The sequence below is a fragment of the Papaver somniferum genome, chromosome 9 (genome assembly GCF_003573695.1).
Source record: "Papaver somniferum cultivar HN1 chromosome 9, ASM357369v1, whole genome shotgun sequence".
Taxonomy (NCBI): Eukaryota; Viridiplantae; Streptophyta; class Magnoliopsida; order Ranunculales; family Papaveraceae; genus Papaver; species Papaver somniferum.
This window is the reverse complement of record NC_039366.1, coordinates 160,132,433-160,151,738: the sequence shown is the minus strand read 5'-3', so window position 1 is coordinate 160,151,738 and position 19,306 is coordinate 160,132,433.

The following is a 19,306-nucleotide window of genomic DNA, read 5'->3' as shown; positions in this document are numbered from 1 at the left end:
GTCTCCCTGCTCTTCGTGGGAACGAAATCCTTTCCATTATATTACGAGTTAATTGTGTGGAAAGAAATAATTAATTTGTTGTGTAAACGACGCGCATCAATGTGAACGAAATCCCAGGAGAAAAGGAAAAAATTAATGACATGAGAAATGACCTGATGGAGATAATTGAAGGGTATAAAGAAATTGTCGACAGGTTGTCATCCTCTTCAAGTCAAAATTCTTCTGGTAAGAACTCAAACTATGTCTCGTATTTTGATGACAATAAGTTTTATGATAATTTCTCACATCAAAAGGAATCCCTTTCTAGATTCAGAAGGAAAAAAAGACTCGATCATAAACAAAGTTCTTTTAATGAGCTCAGAGCTCAGACTTGTGCTAATTATTCACAAGGGTTAAGAACTTGCTCATAAAAATCCTGTTGAGCAAGATGTGTAAAAATCAGGTATATTATGGCGTTTTGGTGTTCTGCTTAGTTGAGATATTCTCTTATCGTTTGTAGCTAAACTAGTGTCTGCAGACAATAATGCCTAAATAGTATTTGTGTGTCTAGTATCGTTTCTCTTTTTTTTTTATGTGTATGCTACACTTGTGCTCTAAATTACTCCTATGGTATGGAACTTATTGAGCCATTTTCATGTAGCAAAAAGACTTTTTTCCTTAAAGTTTTCTTTTCTTCCTTGGGTCGGGTTGTGTTCGTACGGGTACCCCTGTTACTAATACGAATCAATTCTTAGTAACCCTAAAGGTCTTCTTCCCTAAGAAACCATATAAATACCAAACCTGTAAGTCACGTTTGCGCACTCCAGGTTATTTTGGTTTGTCAAGAATGTCTTCCTCTTCACGAGCTTGTGGTTTTTCTAGAGGCTTACTTGACAAAGGTATAGGTTTCGAGTCTAAAGGGAGGAAGAAAAGAACCCTGGTAGAAGATGATCATCCTAATGCCTCATGTTACTATGCATATACTCACGAGGATGTTGAGAAGAAGGATATGATTTCTGCTGAAGTGGTCCATGACTTTCTTAAGTATTTTAAGGAAGCAAAACTGCAGCTTGTTGATACTCTGAAAAGTCTTGATGTGTTGAAAACTGAGTTGAAAAAGGTTTCAGCTGACCTTGGTCTCATAAAATCTCACATCAATGATCTTCACAAAGAGAATCTCTTCTCTGTAGATGCAATGGATGCTGCTAATCACAAGCTCAAAGACGCCAAGACTCGTGAGGATCCTGAACCGTCTATTTGACCATTAGTTCGTGTTCGGCAATGGCACTGGAGTCTGCTTTTGTTCCTTAGCTTGTTGATTTCTTTTATTTGCCTAGTAAATCTTCTTTTTCTTGCTTTTTGTTAGAAGAATAACTAGAGTTTGGAACCATTTTTGTGATTACACATAGCTATGTCCAACGTTTTCATCTTCATGTTTTTAGATTTATTGGTTTAAATTCTAAAGTTGTTTGGAAGATGATTTTTGCAGTATTAATCTTTATGGTTTTATATATTACAATATTGTTATGGGATATGTGTGTTTGCGTCTGTGAACTATGGTTGTCCCATATCTTGAAGTAAAGTCTTTCGTATGTCGATATGCATGTATTGATAAAAGAATGAATAGACTTTTGACAAATACAAAAGTTAAGCCTATTATGTCAACTATTGATGGCAGATGGGTTAAAATCTTTTGTTTGCAAGGATTATGTCTATTGAATATCGTTATGCGAATAGTGATGGAAAATAGAATGAATCCTTGTGTATTCTGCAGTATTGATCTTCCCTGATCCATATTTTATGTATTACTGTGAGGCTCCATAAAGTGTCTTATGTTGAGCACTAAACGACCAAGTTGATTTGATTATCTTAGTTGTTGTCCCGCGAGATACTTTATGTCGAGCATATTCAACTAAATTAATCATCTTGTTTGGTTATTTAGTTGTTGCTCCGTAAGTTTTCTTATGATGAGCATGACCAATTAAATTGATTACTTTTGTGATTAGTTTGGTTGTGTAGTTCGATTAGATTAATTATGGGTTCTCTTGTGATTAATCTAACTGTATATTTTTGAGTCTCCATAAGTTCACTTATGTTGAGCATTTTCGATTGAATTAATCATGGGTTCTCTTGTGGTTAATTTAATTGAGTATTTTGGATTCAAATTTACACTTGTATGTGATTTGTTATGTCCAAAGAAATCCTTCTTTTCTTTCGAAATTAAGGTCGCTCTTGTTGTTCCTTTGGGAATGACATTTTATGGGGGAGAGTTCTTAATTGAACTTGTGCTTAATTGCCAAATTTTTGTGGGGAGTGCGGCTGTGGAATATTATAGGAGTTATCTTGTATCTTTATAAACTCCTTGATGAATGCATTTAGGCTCGGCTATATGATTGCATCTAAATAAGATGATATGTGTTTCTTTCTTTTGGTCATGAAATGTCTCTTTCGGAAATGTCATTAGGATCCCGTTCTTGTACCTTTGCCAATTTTATTGACAAAAAGGGGGAGAATTAATATGTAGTTCAGACTACAAATACATATGGTTTTCGGATCATTATGCAAGGGGGAGTGGTTTCCATGTGAGATGGAGTATTGACTAAGGGGGAGTGATACATATCACCATACTATTGTTGTTGAAGTTGTGATACAATTGAACTTTGACGTTGTGTAATGATACTATGACACTGTATAACAATGATTGAGAACTCTTGTTTTCTCGTTGTTATAGCTACGGATTTTCAACAACGATGATGCTGAACTTACAACCTTTGGGATCATTAGAGTACTTGGAAGTGACGAAGATTTCGAGTAATGTTGAAGATTAGCCATGTGGAATAGGAGCTACAAAAGTTAATTTATTTATTTTTTGTATTCCATATGTATTGATAGTTTTGTCACTAAAATTGACAAAGGGGGAGATTGTTAGAGCATTGCTCGGTCGAACTCGCATGCGTTGCTATCTGTAGATGGGGCAAAACGATTTGCTGGTTTTCACGGAATTGAGGAGACGACCGTACGGAGGAGACTCCTTGAACCGAGCGAAATGTTCAACCTCACACAGATGCACTGCAAGAAGGGAGTGCTTTGAATTCGAGAGATCAATCTGTAGTACCCCGACCTAAACCAAGACAATGGTCGTTCCAGAGTAAATTCGGTCACAAGAAAGGATGGGTTGATCTGTAGGAGGGAAGCTGAGAAATGTGTGGAATCAATGGTAATCAAAGATTGTGTGTGTATTGTGTATTCTGAATAAGATAAGTTCTGAATGATTGAAATTTCTCAGTTGAGAGTAATTGCTCAATTGATGAGGTGTTGATCTCGTGTTGTCTGTGAGACGTGAGATTCTTGTATATTCAATCATGATTTCAGAGACTTATTTATATTGCTGGAATTGTAGACACCATGATCCCATGAAGTGTGACAATTGATGGAATCAAAGAGTGGGGAAATGGAAATCGTGTTTGAAACCAGTTGCTCATCGTGCGGAGACTTGGTCGATTTTCCATCCACTACTTTGTTAACTCCTTCAACTGATTGCACGACTTGCCCACATTCCATCGTGTGTACGAACACACGTGTCGTAGACCGCCAGACCAAAACCTTAGTTAATATCCCCCATGTTACACGATTGACGTCTCGTGGTTAATTAGTCAGTTGTTGACTTCATGATTTTATGGGACGATGAGTCCATGTAATTGCTGAGTTGAACATGATTTTGCAAAATGTTATGAAACTCATGAATTGAACGTGTCTGTTGAGATAGAAGTATAATTCTCACGTTGATAGTTGAGGCGAGCAAGTATTGCTCTGAATTGTTGAATATTGATAGTTGAACCAATATTACTTGATTTGAGCAAATATTGCTTATCTGAGCAAGTCTTGCTCGTCTGATGAATTATTGGTAGCGTGACCAAAATAAAACATTAATTAGAATACTGGTAGTTGAACCGAGCATAATTAATAAGAATATTGATCATGAGATCGTCGTAAAGTTATTAGTGTTCGAATCTGGAATTATGATCCTTGGACTCAGAAACCCTAATTTTATCAATTGAGGACCAATTGATGGTTTATTTCAAAATCAACATGAAATGAAGGAGGGATCGGCTACATGGGATCATGGATCGACCATGTAGCGCCCATATGCTCATGTGAGCAAAATACCAAGGTCTCTTGAAGAGTTGGTTATTTGTTGATGAAAGAATGATTAAATGATGGTTTAATCATTTATTCGAAAAATGCTCGTCCGAGCCTTAGGTGATAAAACCTAATTAATTATGAAGAGGTGAGGGACCGACCAAGGGGTCATGAAACCGAGCCTGGGTGGTCACGGGATCGACTGACGATCACTCCATGAAATTCCAAAATTATTTGGAAGAGTTTTGGACCTAATACGTGCAATTGCGCAAATTAGGTCAAATCGTGAAAATACGTGGGACCGGCTTCTTACAAGCCAAAGATCCAACCTTGGTTGGTCAAGGTAACATGCTCACGTCGCCAACACGTCCGTGTCTCAGTCCTCAAAATTTTGATATTTTCTGGCGTGCGTTTGAGCAACCATTCGAGAAAATATGACAAAATCAGGGTTTTGCTGAAACTGAGGAAACTTCATGAGATGAAGGAAAATAATTATAAAATGAAGGAATATTGAAGCGTAGGACCGCTAAGGCCAAGGCATGGCTGGCCAGCCAGTGACCACGGTCCCGTGGTGCTTTTCCTAATTTTATATTATTTTTCATGAATTTATGAAAATATCATGAAATAAAGAAATTTGTTGAAATTAAGGAGTTTCCTTGAAGTGAAAGAGTTTTCATGGGATCAAGGAAGCAAATAATATTTAAAAAATAATAAAATAAGGGCGTGTGGGACCGGCTGAGGCATGGTCGGCCGGCTGGGGCCCGGTCCCGTGTGTTTTCCCTAATTTTATGTATTTTTATGTATTTTTTCCATGATTTGAAGGAATTTTCATAATTCGAGAGAAATACCATGAAATCAAGGAATTTCATGGGATCAAGGAAACCTTAAAATAATAATAATAAAATAAAAGGACGTGTGGGACCGGCTAGGGCATGGTCGGCCGACTTGGGCCCGGTCCCACGGGTTACCCTAATTTTATATTATATTTTTCATGGATTTATGAAAATACCATGAGATTAAGGAGTTTTCATGAGATTAGGAAAATAATAATAAAATAATGAGGAACCATGAAGTGTGGGGACGGCCGGGATCAAGGCATGGCCGGTTGGCCAATAATCATGGCCCCACAATTTTATATTATTTCCTTGGTGCGAAGGAAACACCATGAAACTGGAGTTTCCTCAAAACGAAGGATATTTGTTCAAATGAAAGGATTTTCATAAGATCAAGGAAAATAACAAAAAATATGATAAAATATAAAACTGGCGTGGGATTGGCCACGGCACGGACGGCCGGCCGGTGAGCCCAATCCTTCAGCACCTTGGTCAATATTTAATTATTTATTATTTTCCTTCCTATTTTGCATAGGTTCATCGTTTCGTCGTATTTTGAAATACTCGTTCGTGCGGTGATTGTTAATGCATCATCGTTGAGTACACTTACACCATTTGAGTCGGGGCTTACTCGGAGTTAGCTCAGACGCCCGTGGGTTGAATATTAATTACTAACCCATGGAATTCTGTTTGGAAGAACCATAGATTGAAGTAACGTAATATTGCGAAAATATTTGAATATTTTCGGAAATTCAGTGGATGAATCCAAGAATTAGGAATAATTAACTTATGGCTCTATACTAGCAGAGCAAGTTGTCTAGGAGCATTAATTATTCTGACATGAGCTTGCTGGAGCTTCATATCCTTTATATAGTCAGGGAAAACTGTTGTTTGTATCCTGAAGACGTTATCGCTCTATACTAGCAGAGCAAGCTGTCTAGGAGCCGTCAATCTCGTGATTCTATATAGAAATAATTACTGAAGTGTTCAGTATTCATGAGATATGTCGTTGTCCAGCCGAGAGACTATATATATGCATGTACTCCGAGAGAAAGTATTCTCAGTCAGAGGATTCGATGAGAGACCCGTGTCTCAATACTCGCGTCTGATTGCTGGATCAGAAGTTCGTATAATAATGGGTTTACGATTTTAGCCTTTGTCGAAAATCCACCATCTACACTATCTCAAGCATGTTTGTCAATGTTAGTGATCAAAACTATAAGTCTTGATTTCTAGTCTACTATAGCTAAGGTCTCGGACTATGATAGAAAGTGTAGTTGAACACAAGAACTCCATGGCAATCATCATACAAGACGAAGGACTACTCAAGGAATCGGTGGATCTTCATCGACTAAAAGGTATGTGGATACTTGAACTTATATATCACTCAAAAGTCTATTTATCTCCTATCTTGAGACAAAAATTGTTTTGCTATATACACTTAGATTATACACATTTGCTATTTCGAGCCGAGTTTATCTCGCCTATCTATTTCACGAAATATATGTTGGTACGCTTTCGCTTTAACCAAGTTCATATTTACCTAGTGACGAAATTCATGACAAGTTTCAATCACTTTGAAAATTGCTTACTTTGACGAAAAATAGTTTCTGAATAACAACTATAGAATATCAACGTCCTCTAAGAATGTTTCAATGATTGAAATTAGAGTTTAGATTATATAACCATTGGAGGATATAAACATTGTTTTGGAAACACATATATGTATAAGTCCTTATTCTTTGAACCGAAATTTGTGAACTTTGTTGATCAAGAAAACTGGCATGGTGGTGTGAGCCAAGTCCGTGAACTTGCGGAAGTTCTCGTCCCGAGAAATTCTGCTGGAGTTTGTGAACTCCGTCCGGGAACTTAAGTCCGCGAACTTGAGTAGGTTATATCTAAAAACGATGTTTGTGAACTTATTCTTATATAAACTAAGGAATGCAAATTTCAAACCGTGGCTATATAGTTCATGAACCGATTCGAGTGAATCAAATTATTTTTGCTTCAATTATGTCTTGTGTAGTTACATAAGATTTTCTTGCAATTGAACAACTCTCTAACTAGTCCATTTGAGTCACTTGAACTAGTTATGGTGAAGGAGAATATGGTTGATATGAAAGTGATCATATGGCTAACCATTTGGTTGACTATTGTTGAACCAACAAATGTACAAGTCTGGGTACGGTTACACAAGCCTAGAAACATGCATTTCATTTGTGTGTAACAAGCTAGTTTTCGATCTAACGGTTGAAATATATTAGCTTGAATCCAATCATGTTTTTATCTAACGGTGAATATTGAATGCTTTGTTACCAAGCTAACATTGATTGCAAACCCTGATTTGAAAGACTATATGAGGAAGAACTCTAGCAACTGGGAAACCTAATCCCCACACCTTCTATGTGATACTAGTTGTGCTAAGCTAGAGTCGATTCTCCTTTAACCTTTGGTTTCTTCTTCTAAACCAGGTTAACGACTTAAAGACTCCATTGGGATTGTGAAGCCAGACCGATACTACTTTCTTGTAGTTGTGTATCTGATCTTGTTGTTTTTATCGTACGAGTACAATTGTAATAATTGGCTTGAGATTGATATCTCCGATAGTAAAGATATAAAAGAAATCACAAACACTTCGTCTCATCGTTTGTGATTCCGCAATATCTTTTTTCGCTGCGTCGATTAAGATTAGAGACGTAGGAGCATAAATGTACCTTGGATCAGTGTGAGATTGATTGGGGTTCACCTACAGTCCAGACCGAAGTTAATTTGAAGTATGCTAGTGTCTGTAGCGGCTTAATACAATGTGTGTTTAATCTGGACTAGGTCCCGGGGTTTTTCTGCATTTGCGGTTTCCTCGTTAACAAAATTCTGATGTCTGTGTTATTTCTTTTCCGCATTATATTTTTGTTATATAATTGAAATATCACAGGTTGTGCATTGTTCAATCAATTAGAATATCCGACCTTTTGGTTGTTGATTTAAATTGATTGACACTTGGATATTGGTCTTTGGTACCATCCAAGTTATCTCTCTACTATTTGATAAAGACTCGCAGATTTCTATTTGCTTGAGTATATATCAAATTGAGAGACCGAGATATGAACTCTTTGATATACTTTTTATCTAGATTGAGTCTGACTGTCTAGTTGATTTTCTAGAAAGTATATTGGAGTTTGTCCATACAGATTGCTAAGCGAAATATTGGGTGTGGTTGTTGTACCCCCACTTTTTCACTTGTTTCACTAGTCGATTAAGATTATTGTGAGGTGATTGATATTTCTAGGCTGTTCTTTAGGAATATAAGTCTGATATATCAATTGGTTCCTGTTCACCTTGATTTACCAAAAGACGGAACAAAACCCGTAGCTATTTATGTGGGAGACAAATTTATCTATTCCTATAGACTTTTCTGTGTGAAACAGATTTGTTTATCAAGTCTTCGACTTTGGGTCATAGAAACTCTTAGTTGTGGGTGAGATCAGCTAAGGGAATCAAGTGCATAGTATCCTGCTGGGATCAGAGACGTAAGGAACGCAACTGTACCTTGAATCAGTGTGAGATTGATTAGGGTTCAACTACAGTCCAGACCGAAGTTAGTTTTTAGTCTAGTGTCTTTAGCGGGTTAATACAATGTGGTTTTCAATCTGGACTAGGTCCCGGGGTTTTTCTGCATTTGCGTTTTCCCTCGTTAACAAAATTCTGGTGTCTGTGTTATTTCTTTTCTGCATTATATTTTGTTATATGATTGAAATATCACAGGTTGTGTGTTGAATCGATCAATTGGTAAGTCCAACCTGTGGTTGTTGATTGAAATTGATTGATCCTTGAACATTGGTCTTTGGTACCGCTCAAGTTATCTCTTTTGTATTCAATCGGGCTGGCAAATTATTATTTGTTTGATTGCGGATTGAATTGAGAGATTGAGATATAACTCTTTGATATACTTTTTTATTGAGATTGAGTCTGACTGTCTAGTTGATTCTCTTAAAGGTATATTGGAGTTAGTCCATACAGATTGCTAAGCGAAATATTGGGTTAGGTTGTTAGACCCCCGCTTTTTCAACTTGAACATTGGTTTTTGATACTGTTCAAGTTATTTCTCATATCAATCGGGCTCACAGATTTCTATCTGTTCGATTGCAGATTGTATTGAGAAACAAAGATACAACTCTTGGATATATTTCCTTGATTTAGTCTGACTGTCTAGTTGATTCTCTTGGAATTATATTGAAGTTAGCCCATACAGATTGCCGAACGAAATATTGGGTGTGGTTGTTAGACCCCCCCGCTTTTTCAATTGGTATCAGAGCAGGCAAACACGATAAACTTGATAAGTTGGTGTTTGTTTGATCCTATAGTTTGTTCTCATGGGAAATCACTTTGGGAAACTTGTTCTGTGCATCTGCAGCGCACACCAGGTTTCCTTAAAGATTATTCAGAGTTTATTTTCCTCAAGACCTTTGGTCTCTCAAAGTAATCTCGAGTCATCTAAGACATTAGATATCTTAGATAATAGACATTAATCTAAAGGAAAAAATAAAGGTTCCTTAAAAGGGTTCGTTGCAGGAAACGTTTGAACAAAAGATCATAGATATGGAACCTCACTAGACTAATTCTCAATCTATTTGAGGAATACTATCATGATGGACCAATTGACAAAGATCTATTTAAGTCTTTTGAAAACGTTTTTAAATCGCTGGAACGACTAATTTCGGTTAAGGAAAATATTTATACTGGTGAAATTCCCGATTTTGTGAATTCATGTATTCATGATGTGCAATTGGGATTTGTTAACAACTCGGTTAAACTCGATAAAAAGGTTTCTGCTGATTGTGTTGGAAATTCCAGATGTCAGAAAACTCCATTCCTTAATCATAGGAAAAAAAAAGTCAAAATTTTCAATTAACCCTGAGTATCATCATTACTATGATTATACTTCTGGTACATTTCACAAATATCGACCGGAGAAGGTGCATGAGGTATCCTTTTCCCATCTAGCCTCTTGGTAACAAGATTGGCTTTACCCAATTTGTATATAACTTGAAATGGGGAAAGTAACGGTTTGATTAGTGTTGTGTTTTTGTACTTTGGGTTAGTTCCTTAATTTATTAAAAAAAAAATCCTTCAAGAAAGGTTTTGTTCACAGTTTTTTCTTTCTACCTGAGAATAAATAATGAGTTGTAGTTTTTCTACTATATTATTTATTACACTGTGAAAAATTTCATCTTGATTCTGTGCTCTGAGTGTTTTCTAACTATTCATTGAGCCATGAATAAAAAAATGGTTTTCCTATCTTTTTGATATGAAATCATCACAGTGTGCGAACCTCTTGGTTCAGGAATCCACCTTGGTGGACTTTGTTTTTTTAAGGAATCCTGGTCACGGTACATGAACGGGTCCAAGCCCATTACCGGGTATTTAAGGATTAAGTTCGCGTACTTCTCTTTTTCTCTCAACAACGTTCGGGAACTAGGGTTTTGGTACCAGCGCCATTAATAACAAAATTTGGAGGTCTTGGAAGCAATTTATCAAGGAAGCTCCTCAAGTAAGTTCTTCTTTTGTCCTTCCTTCGCACATCCTATTTTGTTTGTTTCAAGGGGAAAGTCTTGTGGTGATAAGAATCCAAGGAATTTGTCTAAGGATTTTGGCTCATCTGCAAGTAAGATTTTACCAAGTGACCAAGACTTTATTATAATTGTATTCATCAATGATTCTAGTAGTAAGATCTTTGAAAAGATTTTTTCTAGTGAATTTATTCTAGATAAGAAATTGGTTAAAGAAAGTGGTCATAAAGAAGATTTAGTGTGTTTTGAGAAGTATAATCTTGGTAACTGTTAGAGCACTGCTCGGTCGAACTCGCAAGCGTTGTTATCTCAAGCTTGTTTGTCAAGTTTAGTTGCCAAAACTATAAGTCTTGATTTCTAGTCTACTTATAGTTATGTCTCGAATTATGATAGAATGTGTAATCGAGCTTTAGATTTCACGACGTTCATCGATTGGAGAAGAAGAACTACTAAGGGGAGATTGTGGAACTTCATCAACAAAAGGTATGTGGAGACTTGAACTCATCTATCACTTAGAAGTCTATTTCTATTCTATCTCCTATTAAGACAAAAGTCGTATAGCTATGTAGACTTTATATTTTACACATTTGATATTTCGAGCTGAGTTTAACTCGCTTACATATTTATCGAAATATGTGTTGGTAAGCTTTCGCTTTAGCCAAGTTCATCTTTTTTCTTGACGAAAGTCAAAAGATGAACATGTGAAAATCGCCTGGTAACATCTTACATGATTTGTGTGAGGAAGTCATTTGATGTAGACTTGGAATGTTTCGTATTGATCTATTGATCACTTGAAAATTTCTTCGAAGCTAATAGTTTGTGCGAGACAGCTATTCCCGTCTTCTAAGAATGTTTCAATGATTAACATGGAGTTTAGAACGATTAACCATTGATTGTGTATAACACAGTATGTGTACTTGTATGCTAACTGTTGCAAGTTATTCCAAGTCCAGAAACCATAGTATGGATACCCGTATGCGTACTGGTTTGGTAGTTGAAGTCTGGGAACTTAGTATGCATACCCGTACGCGTACCGGATTAAAAGTTCAAGTCCAGGAATTCAACTGAGTTTGGTCATGTACGACAGTATGTGTACCCGTTCGCATACTGGCGAACCCAGAGCAAGTTCGGTTACTTAGGTATGCGTACCCGTTTGCATACTTGAGTGGGTTAAGTTCTAAAATCGGTTTATTCATGAAGAAATACATTTATATAATAAGGAATGCAATCTTTTGAAAACCGTGGCTATAATGTTCATGAATTGATTCGAGTGAATCAAAATCGATTTTGCTTCAATTGTGTCTTGTATATTTCTACGAGAATGTAAAAAATTGAACAATTCTAGAACTAGTTTCATTTGAGTCATTTGAACTAGTTGTGATTAAGATGAACAAGGTTGATATGAAAGTGTTCATATGGCTAACTTCGGTTAACTATTGTTGATCCAACCATGTATACACGTTTGGCTAAAGTTACTCATGCCTAAATGAAGTCACATTTCATTTGTGTATAACAAGCTAAGTTCGATCTAACAGTTGAAAGATATTAGCTTGACTCTAATCAGGTTTTCATCCAACGGTGAATATTGAATGTTTTGTTACCAAGGTAGCATTGATTGCAAACCCTGATTTGAATACTATATAAGGGAGAACTTTAGCAACTGGGAAACCTAATCCCCAATCCCTTTTATGTGATAGTAGTTGCGACTAGAGTCGATTCTCCTTTAACCTAGGTTTTTCCTAAAACCATTATAGGTTAACGACTTAAAGACTTCATTGGGATTCTGAAGCCAGACCCAACTATTTTCTTTGTAGTTGCGTGTTCTGATCTTACTTTGTTCTATCGTATTGAGTATTATCTTCTCTAAGATTTGCTCGATATTTAATCTCTGATAGTTAAGATAAAAAGTAGTCACAAACATCTTCGTCTCATCGTTTGTGATTTCACAATATCTTGTTTCGCTACCATACGATTAAGATTATTGTGAGGTGATTGATAGTACTAGGTTGTTCTTCAGGAATATAAGTCTGGTGTATCAATTGGTTCATGTTCACCTTGATTTATCAAAAGACGGAACAAAAACTCGTAGGTATTTCTGTAGGAGACAGATTTATCTATTCAATAGACTTTTCTATGTGAGACAGATTTGTTTATCAAGTCTTCGACTTTGGGTCGTAGAAACTCTTAGTTATAGATGAGAACAGCTAAGGGAATCAGGTGCGCAAAATTCGGCGTGTTTCAAGAGGCGTAAGGAACGCGACTGTACCTTTATCAGTGTGAGATTGGTTAGGGGTTAACTACATTCCAGTTTGAAGTTAACTTGTAGTAGGCTAGAATCTGTAGCGGCTTAATACAGCGTGGTGTTCAAATCTGGACTAGATCACGAGGTTTTTCTGCATTTGTGGTTTTCTCGTTAACAAAATTTCAGGTGTCTGTGTTATTTATTTTCCGCGTTATATTTTTATATAATTGAAATATCACAGGTTGTGCGTAGTTCAATCAATTGGTGAATCCAACCTTTAGTTGTTGATTGAAGTTGATTGACACTTGGATATTGGTCTTTGGTACCACCCAAGTTATTTCTCATATTAATCCGGCTCACAAATTTCTATATGTTCGATTGCAGATTGATTTGAGAAATATAGATATAACTCTTGGATGTATTTTCCTTGATTGAGTCTGACTGTCTAGTTGATTCTCTTAGAAATATATTGGAGTTAGTCCATACATATTGCCTAAACGAAATATTGGGTGTGGTTGTTAGACCCCCGCTTTTTCAGTAACATCTTTAAAGGAATTGGTGAAGGTTTTGATACTCTTACAAGAATCTTTTATGCTAACATCCATAATGTTAATCTTAAAGACTTGGAATTCAAGACTATGATAAATAGGAAAAAGATTCTAGTCAATAGAGAGTTGATTTCGAAGGTTACCAAAATTCCTTTGGGTAATTTTCTCCTTCCTAGACCAAGAGGATAAAGACCATCATATGAAACCATTTCCAATGGTCTTTGTGGCAAGAATGTTGATTGGATATAAGAAAAATTTTCTACCCATGATCTTAGTCTTTCTTTGATGTGTTTTGGAAAACTTGGGATTTCTAATCTTTGTCCCTACACAATCGAGAACTCTCGGTGGAGTCATGATTTTGCGGAGTTGGTTTATTTCCTTGTTTTGGGTGCTCAATGTCTTGATATTTGTGGATTTATCTTTATTCAAATGGTGTCAATGACAACTTCCAATAAGAAGTTAGGCTTTCCATGCTTAATTGGGTTGATATGTAATGCACTTTCTATTGATCCCATTGGAAATTCTATTAGAACTCCCAAACTTGTTCGTCCTTGTACCTTCAAACGTATGAAGATGAATGTTTTCAAAAGACAAAGATGTGATTCTTCTGACGGTTCTTGTGATCCTACCACCTTGAGTATTCTTCATCAAATTCACAAGGGTGTTCGTAAGATCGATAACAAGGTAAAATGTGTGCAAGAAAAATTATGTGTAAGTGCTACTAAGTTCCCCGAAATCAAGGAAGAAATGGAAAAAGTTCAAGCCTCTTGGATGGATTCCGATGATGAAGATGATGATTGATTTCTCTATCTCTTATCTAATCTTATTTTTTCTAGGAAACTTCTTATGAGAATTTATTCTTGTGCTTTTAAGAAGGATAACTAGGGTTTGGAATAGCAAATATTGTGATTACACATAGCTATTGCCAACGATTTTCATCTTGCAATGTTTTAGATTTATTTATTTAAATTCTAAGTTATTTGGAAGATGATTTTGCAGTATTAATCTTTATGGTTTTATATATTACAAAAATATTATGGGACATGTGTGTTTACGTCCGTGAACTATGATTATCTCATATATGTCAACAGTTAAGTCTATTGTGTCATTATGCAAATTTTGATGGAAAATTGAATGAACTTTTGAATATTCCGCAGTATTGATCTTTCCCTGATCCACTTCTATGTGAAAATATTGTATGGCTCAGTAAGTTTTCTTATGTTGAGCGTTTCCAATTAAATTAATCATTAAGGTTTTCTTGTGGTTAATTTATTCGAGGTTTCTGGATACAAATTCATGTTTCATGTGATTTGTTAATGTCCAAAGAAATCCTTCTTTTCTCGTAAAATTAAGGTCGCTCTTGTTGTTTTTTCGGGAATGACATTTTATGGGGGAGAGTTCTTAATTGAATTTGTGCTTAATTGCCAAATATTTGTGGGGAGTACGGCTGTGGAATATTGTAGGAGTTATCTTGTATCTTTATTAACTTCTCGATGAATACACTAAGTTTCGACTATGTGAAATCATCGAAACAAAGTTGATATGTTCCCTTTTAGTCATGAAGTATCTCTATGAGAATTTCATTATGATCGCTCTAGTTTTTGTACCTTTGCCAATTTATATTGACAAAAAGGGGGAGAATTATTTTGTAGTTCACACTACATACATATGGTTTACGGATCATTATGTAAGGGGGAGTGGTTTTCATTGTGAGATGAAGTATTGACTAAGGGGGAGTGATACATATCACCGTAGTATTATTGTCAAAGTTGTGATACAATTGAACTTTGATGCTGTGTAATAATACTACGACATTGTACAACAATATTTGAGAACAACTGTTTTCGTATTGTTATGGCTACGGATCTTCAACAACATTGATGTTGAGTTGAACACGTTCAGAATCACTGGAGTACTTGGAGTGACGAAGAATTCAAGGAATGTTGAAGAACCAAGGAAATCAAGCATGTTGGATGAGAAGCTACAAAGTTTATTTATTTTGTAATTCATTGTATTGATAGTTCTGTCACTAAAATTGACAAAGGGGGAGATTATTAGTGCACCACTCGGTCGAACTCGCAAGTGTTGCTATCTTAAGCTTGTTTGTCAAGTTTAGGTGATCAAAACTGTTAGTTTTGATTTCTAGTCTACTTATAGCTATGTCTCGGATTAGGATAGAATGTGTAGTTGAGCTTTAGACTTCACGGCGTTCATCGATTGAATACGAAGATCTAATGAGGAGAGCTTGGAGGAACTTCATCAATAAAAGATATGTGGAGACTAAAACTTATCTATCACTCAGAAATATATTCTATTTTATCTCCTATTGAGGCTAAGTCGTATAGCTATATACACATTTGACATTTCGAGCTGATTTTAACTCGCTTATATCTTTCTCGAAATATGTGTTTGAAGCTTTTTGCTTTAGCTACGTTCACCATTATACTTTACGAGTTTAGTTGGAAACAATTTATTTGTTGGAAACTAAATAATAAGTTAAAAGATGATCATATGAAAATTGCCTTGAAACAACTTACATGATTTGTGTGAGACAGTCATTTGATGTCGACTCAGAATGTTTCGTATTGATCATTCGATCACTTGAAAATTGCTTATAAGGTAATGGTTTGTATGAGACAACCATTGTCGTCTTCTAAGAATGTTTCAATGATTGAAATGGGAGTTTAGAACAATTAACCATTGTCTGGATATAGCACAGTATGCTTACTTAGTGTACAAACTGTGTTGGTATGATTCAGGTCCGAAAACCAAGTTTGCATACCAGTATGTGAACTATTTTAACTGTTAAAGTCCGGGAACCAAGTTTGCATACCAATATGCGAACGGTCTACCTGAGTTAGGTCCGGGACGACAGTTTGCGTACCCGTTTGCAAACTGATTTGGTTTTAAGTTCTAAAATCAGTTAAGTATGATTTCATACTCATGAAAAAATACATTTATAAATTAAGGAATGCAATCTTTGCAAACCGTGGCTAAATGTTCATGAATTGATTCTCTCGAATCAAATCCGATTTTGTTTCAATTGTGTCTTGTATACTTCTATGAGATTATAAACAATTGAACAACTCTATGAGTAACACAATTAGATTCAATCGATTATCATTTGATCTAGAAGTGTTAGATGAATGTGGTTAATACAAAAATGTTCATATGGCTAAATTCGGGTAACTTTTGTTGAGCCAACTCAGTATACACGTTTAGGTACGGTTACCCATATCTAAATGAAGGTATATTTTATTTATGTGTAACAAGCTAAAACCATCTAACGTTGGAGAGATATTGCTTTAGTTTTAAGCAAACTTAGCTTGAATCTTAAATCAGGATTTCATCTAATGGTGAATATTGATTGCGTTGTTTCAAAGCTATCAAACCCTGATTTGAAGACTATATAAGGGAGAACTCTAGCGGCTATGGAATATTCTAGGACTTATTTTGTATCTTCATAAACTCTTTTATGAATACACTAAGTTTCGACTATGTGAAATCATCGAAACAAAGTTGATATGTTCTCTTTTAGTCATGAATTATCTCTTTGAGAATTTCATTGTGATCCCGTAATTTTCGTACCTTTGCCAATTTATATTTACAAAAAGGGGGAGAATTATTTGGTAGTTCACACTACATACATATGGTTCACGGATCATTATGTAAGGGGGAGTGGTTTTCATTGTGAGATGGAAGTATTGACTAAGGGGGAGTGATATATATCACTGTAGTATTATTGTCAAAGTTGTGATACAATTGGACTTTGATGTTGTGTAATAATACTATGACATTGTATAACATTGTATAACAATGATTGAGAACATATGTTTTTCAAAAAAATTCTTATTGTTATGGCTACGGATCTTCAACAAAAATGATGCTGAGTTGAACACGTTCAGAATCACTGGAGTACTTGGAGTGGCGAAGAATATAAGGAATGTTGAAGAACCAAGAAAATCAAGCATGATGGATGAGAATCTACAAAGTTTATTTATTTTGTAACCCATATGTATTGATAGTTTTTTCACTAAAATTTGACAAAGGGGGAGATTGTTAGATCATTGCTCGGTCGAACTCGCAAGCGTTGTTATCTCAAGCTTGTTTGTCAAGTTTAGTTGATCAAAACCATAAGTCTTGATTTCTAGTCTACTTATAGCTATGTCTGGGATTAGGATAGAATATGTAGTTGAGCTTTAGACTTCACGGCGTTCATCAATTGAAGACGAAGATCTACTGAGGAGAGTTTGGAGAAACCTCATCAACAAAAGGTATGTGGAGACTAAAACTTATCTATCACTCAGAAGTCTATTTTATTTTATCTTCTAATGAGATAAAGTCGTGTAGCTATATAGAATTTTATATTATACACGTTTGATATTTTGAGCTGAGTTTAACTCGGTTATATATTTCTCGAAATATATGTCGGAATCTTTTTGCTTTAGCTACTTTCATCATATTCTTGACGAGTTTAGTTGGAAACAATTTATTTTTTGGAAACTAAATAATAAGTCAAAAGATGATCATGTCAAAATTGCCTTGAAACATCTTACATGATTTGTGTGAGACAATCATTTGATGTCGACTAGGAATATTTCGTATTGATCATTCGATCACTTGAAAATTACTTATAAGCTAATAGTTTGTGTGAGACAGCTATTGTCTTCTTCTAAGGATGTTTCAATGATTGAAATGGGAATTTAGAACAAAAACCTTTGTCTGGATACAACACAGTATGCGTACCTAGTATGCAAACTTTTTTGGTATGATTCAGGTCCGGGAACCTTGTTGCAGACCTAGTATGCGAATGGTTTTAAATGTTAAAGTCCGGGAACCAAGTTTGCATACCAGTATGCGAATGGTTCTATCTGAGTTTAGGTCCGGGACAGCAGTATACATACCCTTTTGCAAACTGCTGGACAAGACCAAAGTCCGGAAGCTATAGTTTGTGTACCTGTTTGCAAACTTAGTGGTTAAAGTTCTAAAATATGTTAAGCATGTTTTCATACTCATGAACAAATACATTTATGAATCAAGGAATGCAATCTTTGCAAACCGTGTCTTAATGTTCATGAATTGACTCTCATGAATCAATCCGATTTTGATTCAATTGGTTCATATATATTTCTGCGAAATAGTAGACAATTGAACAACTCTATTTGAAACACAATTAGATTCATTTGATTATCTTTCATGATTGATTGATCATCATAGTTGATCTAGAAGCGTTAGATGAATGTGGTTAAGACAAAAGTGTTCATATGTCTAACTTCGGTTAACTATTATTGAGCCAACTCAATAGACACGTTTAGGTACGGTTACCCATATCTAAATGAAGGTATATTTATTCTAGAAATCTAACAATAACTAATGTTAAATATATTTAACAGAGATACATTTAACTAGTATTAATTATCTTTCCCAAGTTATATCATAGACGATTTTAGGTTAGCTTGTTATTCAACATGACTAGATTTTTTCCTATGCTATACATCGGTGTTGTTAACATCTAACAATGTAATGTCACAATTATACACCTGATAAAAGTTAATAGTTGCCCGCCTCATGTTGGAAAATTTATGTGGGGTGTCGTTGTTGGACAGATATGGTGTTGGATGGATGAAAATAACCTAAAATAATAATGATGAAAATGGATAGTTGCCCGTTATTTTCTTCATAACAAAATATTAATGAAAATTCCTCGTCCCAAGTAGACTGTTGTTACTGGTAATAAAAAAATAGTAGTCAGGTATGTCTAGGGTACGGTACTGAGCATCCGTACCTGTGTCCAAATTTCATTAGTTCTGAAAAACTTCCTTTCATAGTTTGGGACATTCCCAATCACTATAGATATGATGCTAGGGAAATTTCCAAATGATAAACTTGAAACAAAAATAGTTCTTGAACAATAAATTGTTCTTAACTAAGATTGCTAAGGATTTATGAACATCCATTGCTTGAATCATCTTTCGAGATATTTAACAAGACAAACTT